Here is a 16,380-nt window from a genome sequence, read left to right as displayed (position 1 = left end):
TTTTAAAATCTAATCTGCTTGATTTTCTTACTGACTTACAGAATTCTTTTTGCTGATTCTGGGTATGAGTCCATTATCCAGATGTGTGTATTAAAACATAGTCTCTCTTCCCAACCCACTCTCTTGGTCATATCTTTTGATTAGTGCAAGCTTGTTTAAAAACTTTCCTGCTTAGGTCTATGATCATCTTGAACTAATTAGTGTCTATGGAGTAAGGTAGGGGTCAAATATCCTTTCTTCCAGAGGAGTAGCCAATTGCTCCAGCACCATTTGTTCAAAATATTATCCTTTCCTCGCTCAACTGTGGCAGTGATTTTGCTGTAAATCAAGCTCCCGAGTTCTATTTCTGGATTCTCTATTATATTCCTTTGGTATATCCATCTAGTCTGCTGCCAATACCACACTGTCTCAATTACTGAGCCTCATAATGAACTTTAAAATTTTGTTGGGTAAGTCTTCCAGTTTTATTCTTCAGAATCATCTTGTTATTCTAGGCCTATGCACATCCATAGAAATCTTACGAACAGTTTTCCATTTGCATGTGTCCACGAGAGTGCACGCACACACGCACACACACACACACATACACACACACACACACACACACACACACACACACAAAGTAGCCCTTCTCCTAAGTCAAGCATTCCTTCTGTGCTTTTGATGTTATCCTTATATATTTCTCTTAAATGATCAAGACTCATTATTTCAGCCCCTTGCTCTCCCACCCCCCATCTCCCACTTCCTATCTTTGCCATCCCCAAGCCAGAGCAGTTACAAGAACCACATTCCCTCTCATATCTGCTCCTTTTTCTATGGTCCTGAGTCATTTGGCAGAAGCCCGCAGGGTATCCTTGACCCTTCCCCCATTTTTACTATTCAAAACCTGTTTCACTGTGAGAACCAGGGACTAGTCTGTGGTTCAAATATGACCCAGGGGAAGGGAAGGGAATTACTTGGGGAAAGTTACTTTTCTTATTGTCATAACAAAACGTTTGACAAAAGTCACTTAAAGGAGGAGGAGGTTTTTGGTTCAAGCCAGAGTGTACAATCCATTTTTCCAAGAAAGGAATGGCTGGTCACAGTGCATTCACAGTCAGGAAGCAGAGATGAATGCTGGTGCTCAGGTCACTATAGGACAATAGACCGTGCCAGGAAACTTGGTAAGGTTGAGTGGGTTGGAAGCTCATACCAGAGGACTATAGGAGCTTCACCTGTTTCTGATCAGGCCTGTTGACCACAGCCCCCAATGCAGAGGATCATGGCAGTCAGTCAGCTGGGGCAGCGCCCCAAGCCCTTCTACATGCAGATGAGATCAACCTAACATCTCAGACCAAGCCAAAAGAAACCATCTGCTGTCTGTCAGACCTAACCCACCCCCAAATGTCTGTAAGATCCTATCCAGAAGGAATAAAGGCATGTGAGAACTACTCCATCATTCCATCTGAGAGCTTCTTCACATAAGGAAGGGCTCTCTCCCAAAGCTTTCCCTGCTGGAGGCTGCCCAGGCCTAGCTGGTCTATCATAGCAGTGTCTCACAGTAGCAGCAGCTGCAGAAGACAGCCTTAATCCAACTAACCCTAACCCTAACCCTTTCCCCTTCATTTGAACCCTTCCACTGAGCCAGAGCCCCTCCAGATCTCTGTGGATACCAGCAGGTCACCATCTCATTTTGGTTGTCTGAAAGCCGGTCCTGGAGGTGGTTGGCCACATTGAGGCAGGTCTTTCCACCAGTTAAACCTCTCTGAAACACCCCCATAGAGATGCCCAGAGATGTGTCTCTTAGTTGATCTAAGTCACATAAAGCTGACAATCAAGATTGATCATTGCAAGAAGAAAAAGGAAAGCTGTTTTAGAACACGCGTCCTCCTCTCTTTTCCTTCCCTTCCTCCTCCTCCTCTTCCTCCCCTTTGTCCTCCTCTTCTGGATGTTAACATCCCAGATGCCTGCCACTATTAGGACCATCTTATTAGCCCGAGGAAGATTTGAAAGCCCAAAACAGCAGAGCAGAAATGTAAAGAACCCAGATGTTGGCTGCTTTACTGCACTTTAAAGTCTTTCAGACTGAGGTCTACCCTGTTTTGAAGTATCCAAATCTGTGAGAAATGGATTTTTATACTATTTAATAAGATGTTTTAGGTTAGACTGTCCTCTAAGTCACTCTGGAACTGGAACTGAGGATGCTGCTGAACTCTGGCCAGTCTGCACCTCACAAGTGCCAGGATTGCAGGTGTGTACCATCATGGCTCATTATTTATGCCATCTCATAAATCAAGATATTAAATGCCATTAAAAATGATCTTAACAGATCACACCATAGCAACCTCTCAGTGACTCTCATTTGGACTACCGCACTGCTATACAATCTGTGGCTTCACCCCCTAATCCAATGTCCTGAGTAGCTTACCAACAAACCCCAGGGATCAGCCTCTGTGCCTCCTCAGTGCTTGGCTTAGAGATACATGCCACATTGCCTCAGTTTTATTTTGTGGGTCTGGAGATCAATCTTCAGGTTTGTCCAGCAAGCACTTAACCAGGTGAGGTGTCGTGACAGCTGTAAGAGCATCCTTCTTAAAGAACCATTTATTTAATCACGTCTTTTCTCTCATCTAAACACACGTCGCTCTCACTGCCTGAATAACAGGCTAGGCTCATCATTTGTGGTTTTATGCAGCTCTGCCTTCCTTTAAATCTTTTATGCCATAGATACACTGAATTAAGTGTTTCTCTCATGTCTCTCCTGCATTGTTCAAGCTGTCACTGCCTGCAACCCTCTGACTTCACCTCCACCAGCCACATGCAATCTTCCTCTTGAAACTTGCCCTGCTTCTCCTGTGTTCACACCCTGCAAAGTAATATCTCCTCTCCTAAAGCTTCAATGGTGACTATCACCATCTACCTTGTGCAGATTCTATTTATACAGTGTAATCTCTTCTGATACCAGTTCTGTTAAACAGCATTTTCTGTGAAGATGGAATGCATGGTTTATTGTTCACCTGAAATGTGGGCAGTGCAACTGCGGGCATGAATTTTAATTTGATTTAAATAATCACAGGTAGACAGCGCTCACTGAGTCAGAAAGCACAAAACTACATTAAAATGTTTTGAATGTCAAATGAGATATTATCCAGTTTTCTGTAGCTACTACAGAGAATACTTGGAAGACACAGTCTCCCCTTATTTTCATTTTAGTCTTGCGGCTAGAAATAACTATCCACCAAATCTATAAACAGAAATCACACTTATCAACTATACAAAGGCATTCCTAGCTATTCATGTTCCAAATCAAATAGATTGAAAGTGTTAGAAAACACACCCAGCTAATCCAAGCCTCCAGTGTGTTTGTAGGGAGAAAACAAGAAGCCAGATGATCTAGCTTGAGTTCACTCTGGCCTCCTCTTGCTAAGCTGAGGAGACCCCTAGGAGTTGAAAGGCCTTCTGTTTGGCTCTGTCTGCTGTGCTAATGCTGAAGCCCAGGGCCTCACACTACACTATATCTCCAGCCCAGGTTGGTTTTCTAAAAGTATTTGTTTTGTAATAAGTGTCAAACTTATCAGACTTTGAGAATTGGACAGATGTTGCCCGATAAAGGCCAAGCTCACAACCAAACTTTCAAAACATTTCCAGACACTACAAATGGCCTAGATTCATCAAATTTGACTTTTAAAATGCCTCTGATTGACCAAGATTTAAAATTTATCATCACTCTTTTTCTGTATGTGTATGGCAGATATGAAGTACACATTCATACAGAGACAGCATATACAATATACATTTTTTTCTGGGCCACTTGGGGGAAAGTTTTATACATTGTGTTCTTTTACCTCTTTAACACTTCAGTGAATTTAAGAATACTATAATGCAGAACAAATCTCAGAAGGTTAAAGATAATACTTACATTGTATCTGTAGTCCATACCCAACTTTCCCCAGCCATCCCAATACAAAATACTCTGTAACTTTTTCTTTCCCAGCAAGGGACCAACGTTGGGTCCCATGTTGAATTAAGATGTCATGTTTTTTAGCATCCTTTAATCTAGGGTCTTTGATCCTTACAAGATCCCAAAAGTTTTTTTTTAAAAGGCATTAGTTCTTTCATAGAATTTTCCTCTACACAGCTGTCTGGGGCATTCTTTTCATTAGAGATCCATGCTCTTCAAGTTTAGGCAAGGATATACGTTTATATCTTCTCTTCTCGTACTCACACCCATTATATTTAAGTTTATATGGAAAATATTATATTTCTATTAAAATGTGTACATGTACATTTCATAAAATACACTTTGAACAGAAACTATTTTTACTTAACCCACTTCTATTACTTCAGCAGTATACTTTCAAATTGTGCCTCAGAGAAGTTTACTTAATAATTTATTCAATTTATCTAAAACCATCATACTATGGGAATAATTCCTCAGAGAACTGTTGTGGTATTAAAGTACGACTTCTGTTACTGTGAATTAATGAAAACAGCATCTTCTATGTGAATTATAATTTACTCTTAACTTTGCACGCACAAAAAATACTTTTTCAAAGTATATACTTTTACTTTCTTAATGTCATCTCCAACCCAGAGAAAAATGTAAAAGTTCCAATGTTGTAAATCATTAGCATTCTGACTTCTGAAGGGCTAAAAGTTCTTAACTGGAGCTAAACCCCAATATTTCAGGTATTTTTTTTTAACTGAGTGTGAAAAAGGAAATGAAAGGGTTATACTTAACTGTTTAAAAAGGAGACTTTAAAAACAATAATTTTCCACACCTATCCTGATAATAGAATAATAAAAATAGTCCTTCGGGATTTTTCTCGGTAGTATGAATTTCTTCAAGGAAGGAATTGGCAGCGATATGTACACTTTGGACGGGGTCAGGAAAAAAAAAGGCCTTTTTTTTTTTTTTTTTTTTTTTTTGCCGTATGAACTCGCCAAGATTTTTAAATAAATAATTTTACACCGTGAGAAACATCTGAACGTTGACCACCACCACCCCACGCGCCCCCCCTCCCCAGGGAAACCGAAACACATCTTTAAGAAGATAGAAACTAAAGTGTCTTTGGCTCTGCTTCGAGGACTTCGAGGAACCTGCAGTTAAAATCCAAACAACTCCCTCGCATTATTTAGATCCTTTTCTCTCCAGGCCCCCCACTGCTGCTCAAGAAAAGTCAAGCGCCCGAGCCAAACTCCGCTCGCTTCCCGCGGCTTCCTGGACGCGTCCCGCACCGCCGTCCCTCCCCGGTCGTCCTGTCGCTCGCCGCCCCGGCGCGGTCCGGCTCCAAGGGGGTGTGTCCGGCCCGCAGGCCCGCCGGCCCGCCGGCCCGGCGCTCGCTCGCTCGCCTGCCTCCGCCTCCGGCCCACCTGCCCGCGGCCCGCCAGGGCCTGCAGGGTCCCGCGCGTCACCCCGAGCGGGGCGGCCGACTCGCGCTGCCCGCGCTGCTCGCACGGCCCGCCACCCGCTTCCGGACCCGCGAGCCCCTCGCTGGGCAGCGCGCGCTCGGGTCGGGGCTCCGTCCCTCTCCCTGCCTCTCTCCCTCCGTCCCTCCAGCGCGGCCCGGCCGAGCGTCAGGCACCCGCGCTGGGACGCGTCCCCTCCAGCCACGGCAAGCCGGGCGTGGGGACGGCGGGTGCCGGAGGCGGGGCGTGGACAGAGCATCCCCGCCACCCGGCGGAGGGAGGCCTCGTCACGGCCGCCGCCTCAGCTCTCGCGGTGTTTGCCGGCCGCCGCGCCGCCATATTGTGTGGCCGTATTTTGATGCGGACTGGGCTGGCGGAGCCGCGGCGCGAGCGAGCGAGAGCTGGGGGGGTGGGGGGAGGGCAGGCGAGCGGCCGGGGGGTGGGGGCGGCCGTGCGAGCCGGAGCCGAGCAGCGGGCCGCGGCGACGCCGCCCGGGCCATCGCTTTGATCCGCGGCAGGCGCCGGCGGCGGGGCGCCCCAGGCCGACCCCCTCCCCTCCCCCTCGGCCGCGAGCGGCGGCGGCGGTGGCCAGAGGGAGTTGGCGGCGGCGGCGGCGGCGGCCGAGCGGAGGGGGCTGAGCGGGGAGGGAGGGAGGGAGGGAGGGCTGAGGTGTCCCCCCTGCCGGGTGGAATCGGCGCTGGCGGCGGCCGTGGTGACGGAGGCGGCGGCGGCGACGACGGGGGAGACGGCTGCCCAAGTGGGAGAGGCGGCGGCGGCGGACGAGGAGGAGGGGGAAGCCGCGGCGGCGGCGAAGGGTAAGCGGACGGCGCTGCGGGGCCTCGGCGGGATCCCCAGCCCCGCTCCCCGCGCCCGCACTGCCTCGGGGACCGGCTCTGCCCGGCCGGGGCGCGAGGCCCTGGTGGGGCGTCCGCGCCTTCCTCGCCTCGGTCCCCTCTTCGCCCGGGTCCTGCCCGCGGTGGCGAGGCGCGGGGAGGCCCCCCGAGTCCTGCAGGGAGGGTGGGGGCGGGGAGCCTGGGGCCTGGCCCGGGCTCCGGGGCGTCGGGGGAGGGGGGACCGGGCCTGCCCTGGAGCCCAGCGCCGGAGAGAGCCGGGGGTGGGGGTGCCTTGCCCCCGGCCCGCCCCCGGGCCTGTGATCTGGAAGTGGGAGGGAGGGAAGCAGACGCCTTTTGGGGGAACCCGGGTCTGGATAACGATGACTTCGGGGCCCGCGAGTTAAGGGAGAGCCAGGGAAGTTAAGCGCAGGGTAAAGAGGAAGCACCTCGCTCCCTTTTCCTTTCCGATTTTGCTTTTCTGCAGCCTTCCCCGAAATGGGCAGCGCGCCCCGCTGTGAATAGGTGGCCACCCCTTAGCGTCCACAGGACGGTTCTGATTTTCTTGACCGGTTCACCAGACCGACCGTGAGATAGCGGTTGAAAACCGGGAGGCTTAGCAAGGGTCTCTGGGCGTTGCTGACAGGTGACAGGTGGATCTGTCTGTTGCTGATGCTGTAGAATCGTCGGCCCAGAGTTGTAGACCGAAAGTGTCAGGGAGTGTGTGTGAGTTTGTATTTACGTGTTTGGTCAAGTTTCATTCCATATATAGTATATTTGAGATGCTAAGTTTCCATTCAAGTCAGCTTAATTGTTATGGAGGAATTCTTCAAATGTTTCTGATAAGAGGGTTTCTTCAAGTGAGTGGTGGAGATGTGCAGCCACAGGGAGCTTTTATTCTAGTCTCTGGGAAGTTCTAGTCTCGGGAGGTTCGGGTTCCCAAAAGCACTTCAGGCTGTTGGTAGATGGGCTTTAATTCATTGGAAAGTTCTTGGACGCAAACGCAGTATTCGCAAACGCAGTATTCGAGGCAACAGCCAGGCACTCTAGCTTTGCATCCATTTTGTCAGTTCTGGGTAAGTTAGTAAAGTGCCCAAATCTTAGGGTTGGGTTGATTGCCATTTTATAAAAGGAATTAGTTTGTGTCCCAGTGTACTCAAAGGAAATGTTGCTAATTATGCAGGTTCAGATTTTGCCAGGAATTTCACTGGGTACAGATGCGGGGGGGGGGGGTGTCTTGATTTTTGTCTTTTGTCTTTGTTTTTTTGTTTTTGGGGGTTTTTTTTTGTTTGCTTTTGGGTTTTTGTTTTTTGTTTGTTTGGGGTTTTGGGAGGGGTAGTTATCACTGTTTACCACACTTGGTACAGCAAGAGTTTTGACACCTTTTCAAAAAACACCCTTAATGTCTTTGTAAAGGTGAATCCATGATTACTTTTAAAACTATACAATTTGAAACCATGCGTATTACTAATAAATGAACAACAGTTGCTTTTTCTTTTACTATATGCTTTAGCTAGCTACTTTAATTCGAATCCTTAGGAAAAAATTTCAGATTCATGAGTTGGGTTAGTATCCAGATAGTCCAGGAAGGACTCTGTAGCTTTTAAAATGTGCGTGGAATGAATGTGTTAAATGGTGGTACTATCTGTATATTAGCAGGAAATCGAACAAAAATTCCAGTGACTCAGAGACTCTGCTTGCTCCTACACCAGTGTGTAGTAGAGAGTGCTTTATGTTTTCCATCTTAAAGAATCAAACTGAAAGTTGAATATGGTAATTATGTTATCCACTGAATATATGCCATCACTTCAGCTTTCTTTTTGTTTTATCAAATAGCTTTTTCTGAGTTAGAATGGTTCCCAAAGGACACTGGGAAATATCACTATTCAAAATGTCCTCTGTGACCTCTCATAATAGAACCTGTGTTTGTATAATTCATTAGTAAGTAGATCAAATGATCAGAGGCGCAAAATGATAATGCTTCTTGAAGAGCAAATTGTAAGTCAGCCCCACCTGATTGAAGGAGCCACCTGTTTTAATACTGTGGGGAAAGAAGTGCTCACCTTTAGCTAAGGCTTACCTTTAGGTAAGATGTGTAGTTATGACGCCTACTTAAATGAGGCAAATTCTGCATAGTTAGGTGAGCACTGCCCAGGCTCCCAATTATGTCCTTACTGAGTGTTTTATACTCTGGCAGAAATAAAAGCTTTATTCCTGTTTTAGGTAAGGAAAATTCCCAAAGAACTGGTTCAATGAGCCACCTTCATTTTGAGAAGTAAGCATAAGGTATAATATAGATTGCTTGCATTTATAAGGTATGTGATAGAAAAGCTCTTGTAGGATGAATTTTCTAAAACTGAAGTTACACACGCATACACACTAAAGACTTATTTTTATGAGTTTCAGGATACTTTGGAAAAGAAGTTTTACCTTCCTATCTTTTTAAAAAGTTCCTGGAAATATTTACAATATAGATTATAAATCATAGATTAAAGTTTTAAATTTCATTATATCTCTGTTTGGCCAGATAGATTCACACGCCCCAGAGAACAGCAGTAATGCTTTTTGTTTTGATTGACGTGTGCTGTCTTTTTAAATAAGAACTCTTTAAAATCAGGGTTATAATAATAGAGACAGGTATGACGAGGGAAGTGCTAGTAGAGGGCTGGATGAACAGTTTGCTGGGATATGGAAATTCGGGTAGTAGATGCCTGCCAACTATAGGAAAGTGACTGCTGGACTGCATTAAGGAGATGTCTGTCTTTCGATGGGCGCTCACAAGCTGTGTGTGACTTCACTTGGCACTGTATTCAGATGGTAAGAAATTTGGAGATACCGAAGTAAAATGAAAATTAAATATATGTTCACATTATTGACTTTTGGCTTATGTTCCCCTATTTGCCAGTATTTTAATATTTTTTGTCCTAATTATTCTAACCCTTAAAAAGTCAAGAACACGCTGGGCAGTGGTGGTGCACGCCTTTAATCCCAGCACTTGGGAGGCAGAGGCAGGCGGATTTCTGAGTTCAAGGCCAGCCTGGTCTACAGAGTGAGTTCCAGGACAGCCAGGGCTACACAGAGAAACCCTGTCTCGAAAAACCAAAAAAAAAAAAGTCAAGAACACACACTCAGAAAGGCAAATCCTAAGTTGCTAGGTACTATGCCTTCTCTTTGGTTAATCACTAAACTCAGCTGTGAACTTGGTAACAGAGGCCAGTATTAAGGGGAAGGCTCTGTCATTTTCTGAGTATCCTCATTTCAGAACAGCCTGTGTATTACAAGAGGTGCTTTACCCACATTCGTCCTTCTAGTTTTTGTTTTTTAAAGGAAATGGGAGGGGAATTACATATTTCACTTAGATTTTCTTGACTCTGGGGATTGTTAGCTGACAAGTTGATATTTGAAGATTTCTTTAAGATATTTTGTAGGTTTTGTCAGTTTAAAAGTACATTAATTCAAAACTTAATTTATGTAGATCTTACCTCCATCTTCCAGTGGTGTTTGATATATAAAGTCTTGCTGGATGTGACTACTTTATTGACCCTATTCATTTTGTTTGTTTGTTTGTTTTTGTTTTTTCAAGACAGGGTTTCTCTGTGTAGCCCTGGCTGTCCTGGAACTCACTCTGTAGGCCAGGCTGGCCTCGAACTCAGAAATCCACCTGCCTCTGCCTCCCAAGTGCTGGGACTAAAGGTGTGTGCCACAACCGCCTGGCCAGAATTTTTACTATACACATAGTGTCCTGGTTAGTAAGGAGAGCAGTGCTACTGAGCATTGAATTCCTACAGGGTACCAAGTTTTCATTCACTTCTCAAGTTTTTATTAAGCACTACTTGTAGTGTCTGGGACACCTAGATCCTGGAGATGCAGTACTGAACACAGACAGAATTATAGTTCTGTCTATATGTCACTGTTGTCATATAGTTTATACATAGATGATGTAATGAGTGAGTAAACTGTCTCGGAACACAAGGAGAGAAAGCAGGGAGGCTGAGCAGCGGACATTGTTTGCCCTGAGATCTGCAGTGAGGAGCAGTCTTGATTTCAGAAAATAGAACTATCCGGTGACATTTTTTCTTAGACTAAGAATATCCTTTATAACTTGGAAATAAAATTGTATTTGTGCTTCAGAATTACAAATTGTTACAGTGTTCCAATTAGTAGGGATTTCCTATTGTAAGTACTTTAGAGAGCTACTTTGTGACTCAGTAGAAAACTCTGGAATTTACCACCCTTGTTTGAATCCTAGTTTTGGCCACGGTCTACTTTGCCACTTGATTTAGAGCCAGTTAGGACTTCTTAGCTTCTCTGAACCTATTTTCTAATCTGTAAAATAAATTGGCTAAGGTTTCTGCTAATTAAGTGGTACATTTAAATATGAGTTGTATGCAATAGATAATGGATAAATTGTGCCATTTTCGTTTTCTGCCATTCTGGAGCTCTGCAAAATAAACATGGCCAAGTTGGTAACTGCCTCAGTTTCTACCAGTACTATGTGGACATTGTTAAATCCACATTCCATTTGGCTCCCTAGAGCTGCTTTGCCTGTAGTATGGTGTCACTGGCACTTTCTGGAGAGTTGGTTTGTGTCATATCTAGTCTAACACAGGAGGACCATTACAGCTTTCTGGTGAAGGAGCATTGCGGGCCTGTCATTTAGCTTGATAGACTAGATCTAAACACTTTGACAAATGGACAGCAAGAACTGAATAAAATGCCAGTTTATGCAGACACCTGATACATGTAGCAAGTATGGCACATAGAACTTCATACACTTTACAAAATACTAAGGAAAACATTTACAGAGGTGAAATGTGAAGCTTGTGAATGAGATTTTGGAGAAAAACAGAATAGCCATTCAAATTGCAAATCTTTGTAACTCTGGGAGATAACTACGTTGATCGCCTCTAGATAGATAGAGCATGACTTCCTTTCCTCTCTGCCTTCCTCACCCGTTGGGGAGGACATGGCCTGGAGCTAGGAGTTCAGCAGGCCAGATGCTGAGTGGTTTGTAAGGGTTGTCTTTTGTTCCACTACTATTTGTGTGTTTTGAGATAGGTTCTCAAAAACTTATGCCATCTGACTGGCTTTCAACACACAAGAGATCTGCCTCCCTCTGCCACCAGAGTGCTAGGATTAAAGACATGCTCTGTCAATGCCCTGCACCACTACTCTTTGTTAGTAAACTCTTGTGTCTGAAAGGTTATGGGTTATACTAGACTTAAGGTTTTCAGTGTGTGAGTTTTATTTTGTTTTAAGCATAGCCTAAATTGTTAGGTAAAATCTTATAACTCATGGTTTTTAAGTCTAGAAAACTTTTGAGAAAGAATCCTAGAAACCTAAAGAAATGGATTAATTATACTTGCAACTGGGCCACTGGTTATTAACTTTTACGCTGTCGACATGAACATGAAATGGGGTGACAGTGCCTCCTCCTGCCTGGAGAACCAGACTCGGTGTGTGCCAATCAGTGGTCTGCCATTATGGTAGCACAGCAGTCTTTTCTTGGTGGTGGTGGTGTGGTGGTTGTTTTGGGACAAGGTCTAACCAAGTTGTCCAGACTGACCTCTTAACTTGTACTTCTGCCCCAGCCTTCAAAGTACCTTCCGTCACTGACTGTGCTACCACACCCTGTGCTTTCAAAGGCAAAACAGAAAAAGAATTTGTGTATTAAATTAACTTAAAGATTGTTTATTTAATCCCTTTAAGGCAGTTGATCTGCACTCACTTTATGAACTAGATGGCCCAGTCATCTGCTTCAATTCCTGACGTGAGAATCATGGAGTTTGCACAGAAAGAGGAAACCCCTCAGCACTCTTTTTAGCAGTGACCATTCTCTGTATGTTTAATATTAACACTGGTCAGCTTTCTCCTGACTCAGGCTGTCCTTTACCTAGTGAATAATGATTCTAGATTTCCTAAAATTTAAAGGCTGAACAGGCCAAAAATCCTTGAGCCATTTACTCAGAGTATTTCTTGAATTACAAAAAAGAAAGAAAGAAGATCGATCAATTGATCTGTGGGCCAGAGAGATAGCTCAGCAGGTAAAATTGCTGAGTTTGATTCCATGGACCACCACGGTAGGAGAGAACCTAATCCTACATTGTTGTCTCAAAACTCTCCACATACCATGGTAGGTTCGTGCACTCACAGACATACCCAATAGTATCAAAACAGCCAAAACAGCCCTCACAACACATGTACTTGTTTCTATTGAAATTTGGCACACTATGGTCTTATTTGGGAAATAAATGAAGTGGCAGTTGAGTGTCTGTGATTCTGTTGTTGCTTGTCTGCTAATCAGCTGTGGAGAGAGCTCCTGGGCGGGGCTCCGGGAAGAAAGTCTGACTCACAGACAGGTCCAGCAGAGGAGAGCAGAAGTAGTCTAAGAGTCTGTATAAAGAACATGGCATTCTTGTTTCATTCAAGGAACAGAAAGAAGTGACTAAATTAAGGTCTTCTAGTTGAAGTCCCAGAAGCTAAATAACTAATGTAGATTTGGGAAGGTCCGTGGAGGAGAGAAAAAGGGAAGGCAAGAATGTAAAGAAATATGAGTTTAGTAGAACTGTATGGATGCTAATTATTAAGAGAATTATTCAAAGGCATGGGTCCATTATAGAGTAATTTTCTTTAGTAAATTCTTCCTAGTTTAATTGAGGTATTAAATAAGACTATAATTTTGAGTGTTAGCATTTTACACACATATTTGCATTAATGACTTTTCATTTGACCTTTTCTATATTAAGGTTAACTTTATACTGTTAGCAGGACTGAGCATATCATGTTGGCTTCCTGTCTGTTAAGCTGTGTGATCCAACTTAACGTTGTTGGTCCTATCAGTGTGGCTCAGCAGGAGGATTTTTTATGATTTAACAGTGAGAGAAAATACTTTGTCATAGAAATAATAATTTCATCTGAACAGTTTGATCTTGTAGAACTAGTCAGGGAGATTTTTAGGCAGAGAAATCATTGAAGACAGAATGCTAATGAGCTGAGGTTACAGGTGTGGAAAATGAGGTCACCTGACTTACTCCTCTCAGACACTGGGGACAGTAATGCTTTTGAGTTGATCTGTTTGTTAACTTGTTGGATTGGCAGCCTCTGTCATAGCAATTAAGTACATTAATTTCAGTGTGTTGGAGGTTTAATTAAAAAAAGGTCTGGCTTTAAAATCACCTGAGTCTAATTTCAGATTACTCAGATATAGTAAATACTGTTGTTTAACTGTTATCACTGGAGTTCAGTTGCTGTTATCATTCAAACTTTTTAAAATGCTTTATTATTTTGTATTATCTGTGTGGGGGTGTATACACTAGATGTCTCTTACAAAATGAATATTATGTTGGCTAATTTCCGCAGTAATCATAACTGTATTTTCTGTATTTGTTATATTACCTAGCTCAGTATCTACCTGGAGCCTCGTTGGCGTCAGTGAGGAGCAGCACCAGAAACATAAAATGAATCCTGTTCCTTTAATACTCAACTGTATGGAACGGCTCTTGGATAGACATAGATATTTGCTTCCATATTTTTTTGGTCATAAGTTTAGCCTTTAAGGGGACTCATCTTTCTCCTTATTCTTTATTCTTGATGTGTCTTTGTTTTTATTTTATAGTAACATTTATGGATTATAGGTTTTTATTGGTGCTTGTCATAAGCAGGTATAATTATAGAGAAGGAGGCAATACAGGCACAAACAGTTTTGATTAAAAAAATGTTTAAAGAATATCTGTAATTCCAGTCCTGGGAGTGGAGGCATGAGGACACAGAAGTTCAGGGTCATCCTTAGCTTTATGGTGAGTTTGAGTCCAGCTTGGAATACATAAGACTCTTGTCTCAAGGGGAAAAAAGGAATTCAGAACAGATTACATGTTCAGTTTAAAATCACTGAGCACAAACATATTCTGTGAATACACCGAGGGTAACTGTTGGTATTCACTCCATGACTGGCATATAGCATAGCAGTTATACTCGAATTAAGTGCCAGTCTGCTATCTTCTTGATGATTTCCCAGAAAATGGAAAAATAAATATAAGTGGAAATGGGGATTTCAAAAGAAAATTTCCACTTCCACATATGGTGATTCTGCTTTCTTACATAAAAAAATGTACTTGCACACTTTAAAAGATTTTTAAGCTGAAGTGATTGGTTGGCCTGAGTGAGACATCCTCATTCTCTTCATGAGATTTTCCACTCATGAACAGTGACATAGATTTGGAGGATGACTGGTCATGTGCCATCATTGTTGCAGTCTGGAAGTAGAATGAGAAGTACTTTTTGAGAAAGATAACTGGTTCATGGGAAAATTGAGCTAGTGATCTTATAACTAAAACTAGGAACTGATCAGTATTTCAGTGTGTTTATAGTATCACATGGTTAAAAGAACCAGGAAACACTTCAGGGCTTATTTGCTTCAGTTTCACACCTATGCAAAGAAATCTTGGAGTTCTTCCATGGTGTATCATTCCTATACTTTTTCTTAAAAAATATGTTACCCATAGATGTCTTGCAACTCCTTATCTAATGACTCACTCAGCAGTTTGGGATCCCTGCTGTGCATCAGGTACTAGGTGGAGGGGATGACAGATACTAAAATTCATGTTCTAGAGATGTGTGCAGAAGAATGTGATATGCTATAACCGGGTTAGACAAAGCCCTTTAGGAATCTACAGGAGAGAATGCCTGATTCAGTAGGCAATTAAACAGCCCAACATAAGAGAGATTGCACTTAATTTCAGAGTTAGAAAGACGGGGAAGACATACACAGGGTAGAGATTTCATTTCACATAGGAAAAGGTGTGCCTTAAATATGGAGGTAGGAAGGTCTATAAATGGTATGTAGTTCCATGACACATTAAACTCTACTGGTTTGTAAGATGGAAACTTAGGAAGAGGACAGAGTATGAAGGTATTTGTGTGCTCTGTAAAGAAGGCTTTGACTTTGTCTTGTTACTGGTGGGACACAAGTACTTAGCATTCTGAAAAGACTAGCTTCAGTAGAGAAAATGCTTTAGGTAAGTGCAGGATTGGGGGGAAAGACAGGCTTTGTAAAGCAGTTTTAGAGTTGACAGAGATCAGAATTCAGCCTGTGAAATTAAAGAGTGGGGTTGGTAATGGACTTGAGGAGGGAAAACTGAGTGTGAAGTAGAGGTAAGGATCACATCTTCCTGAATTGAGTTCCTGGTGATCCTGACAACATTTACCAAAACAGAACAGACCAAGGGAACAAGGAACTTTGGACATTGTTTGAGTTTTGTGTGATGGTTGTAAGACTCCTTTGTAGGGGGGAAAAAAGACATGACTTCTATTTACATGGAAGAAAACAAATTTTTGTGTAAGTAGTATTTGAGCAGGTATTTGAATATGAAATGATAGAGGTAAGGGTTTCCAAATACAGGATGTAGCAAATGCAGAAACCTGTACATGCAAGCCTGTTTGCTATCTTCCAGGAGCTGGAGAGTGAGAGAATGGGAAAATAGGAAATGATACCCAAGTGTGTACATTCCCTATAGGGCTTTTGACTATGGTAAGTCTTTAGATTTTACCCAAGATGAGCTAGGAAGCCAATGAGAGTCTTAAGATAAAACTTAATATGGTTTTCTTAGAACATGGTTTATTGATTGGTGTGTATGTCTAAAAGAAAGTGTGTACATCTAGGTAGTCATCATAGTTAGACTGATGTCAGAGTAAAACTTTTTAATCATTTTTGTCTTGTTTCTTTATAGTCTGTTTCCTTCAACCTTAACCCCTGACAAACACGTTTGTTCCCTAACAACGCTAGTTTTAGCACTAAGAGTTGCAGAAATGGAATCATGCATTATGTTGCCTTTTGAGATTAGCTTTTTATTTTGTCTCTAGTACCCTTGATCCATGCAGATTGTTATATGAGTCAGTATTCATTCCTTGTTAGTACCAAAAAGCATAATATTGTTGGCATATACTATAATTTTTTAAAACCTTCATTAGTTTGAAGGACTTTGGAGTCTCCAGTTTGACATTATGAAAATAAAGCTGGGAGTTGTGTGTTGGGTATGCACATGAGTGCACCGAGGTGGGTCTTGGTGGACCAGTCGGCTCTCACCTAAGCCTATGATTCCGAGCTTTCCTCACAGTTCTCTGTGTTGCTGGACAGAAGGACTTTTTTTTTTTTTTTTTTTTTTTT

At 43.1% G+C, this 16,380-nt stretch overlaps 1 protein-coding gene across 1 annotated transcript in view; it reads left to right on the top strand.

Moving 5' to 3' along the window:
• Positions 1-5,839: 5,839 nt before the first annotated feature.
• Positions 5,840-16,380, top strand: part of Tab2 (TGF-beta activated kinase 1 (MAP3K7) binding protein 2) — a 52,425-nt gene continuing 41,884 nt past the window's right edge. Inside the window, exon 1 of the mRNA XM_031380351.1 lies at positions 5,840-6,203. The gene's annotated coding sequence lies outside the window, so the exon portion shown is untranslated. The remainder of the gene's footprint in view (positions 6,204-16,380) is intronic.

The sequence above is a fragment of the Mastomys coucha genome, unplaced genomic scaffold (assembly GCF_008632895.1).
Source record: "Mastomys coucha isolate ucsf_1 unplaced genomic scaffold, UCSF_Mcou_1 pScaffold2, whole genome shotgun sequence".
In the NCBI taxonomy this organism is placed as follows: domain Eukaryota; kingdom Metazoa; phylum Chordata; class Mammalia; order Rodentia; family Muridae; genus Mastomys; species Mastomys coucha.
This window is presented reverse-complemented; position numbering and strand designations above follow the sequence as displayed.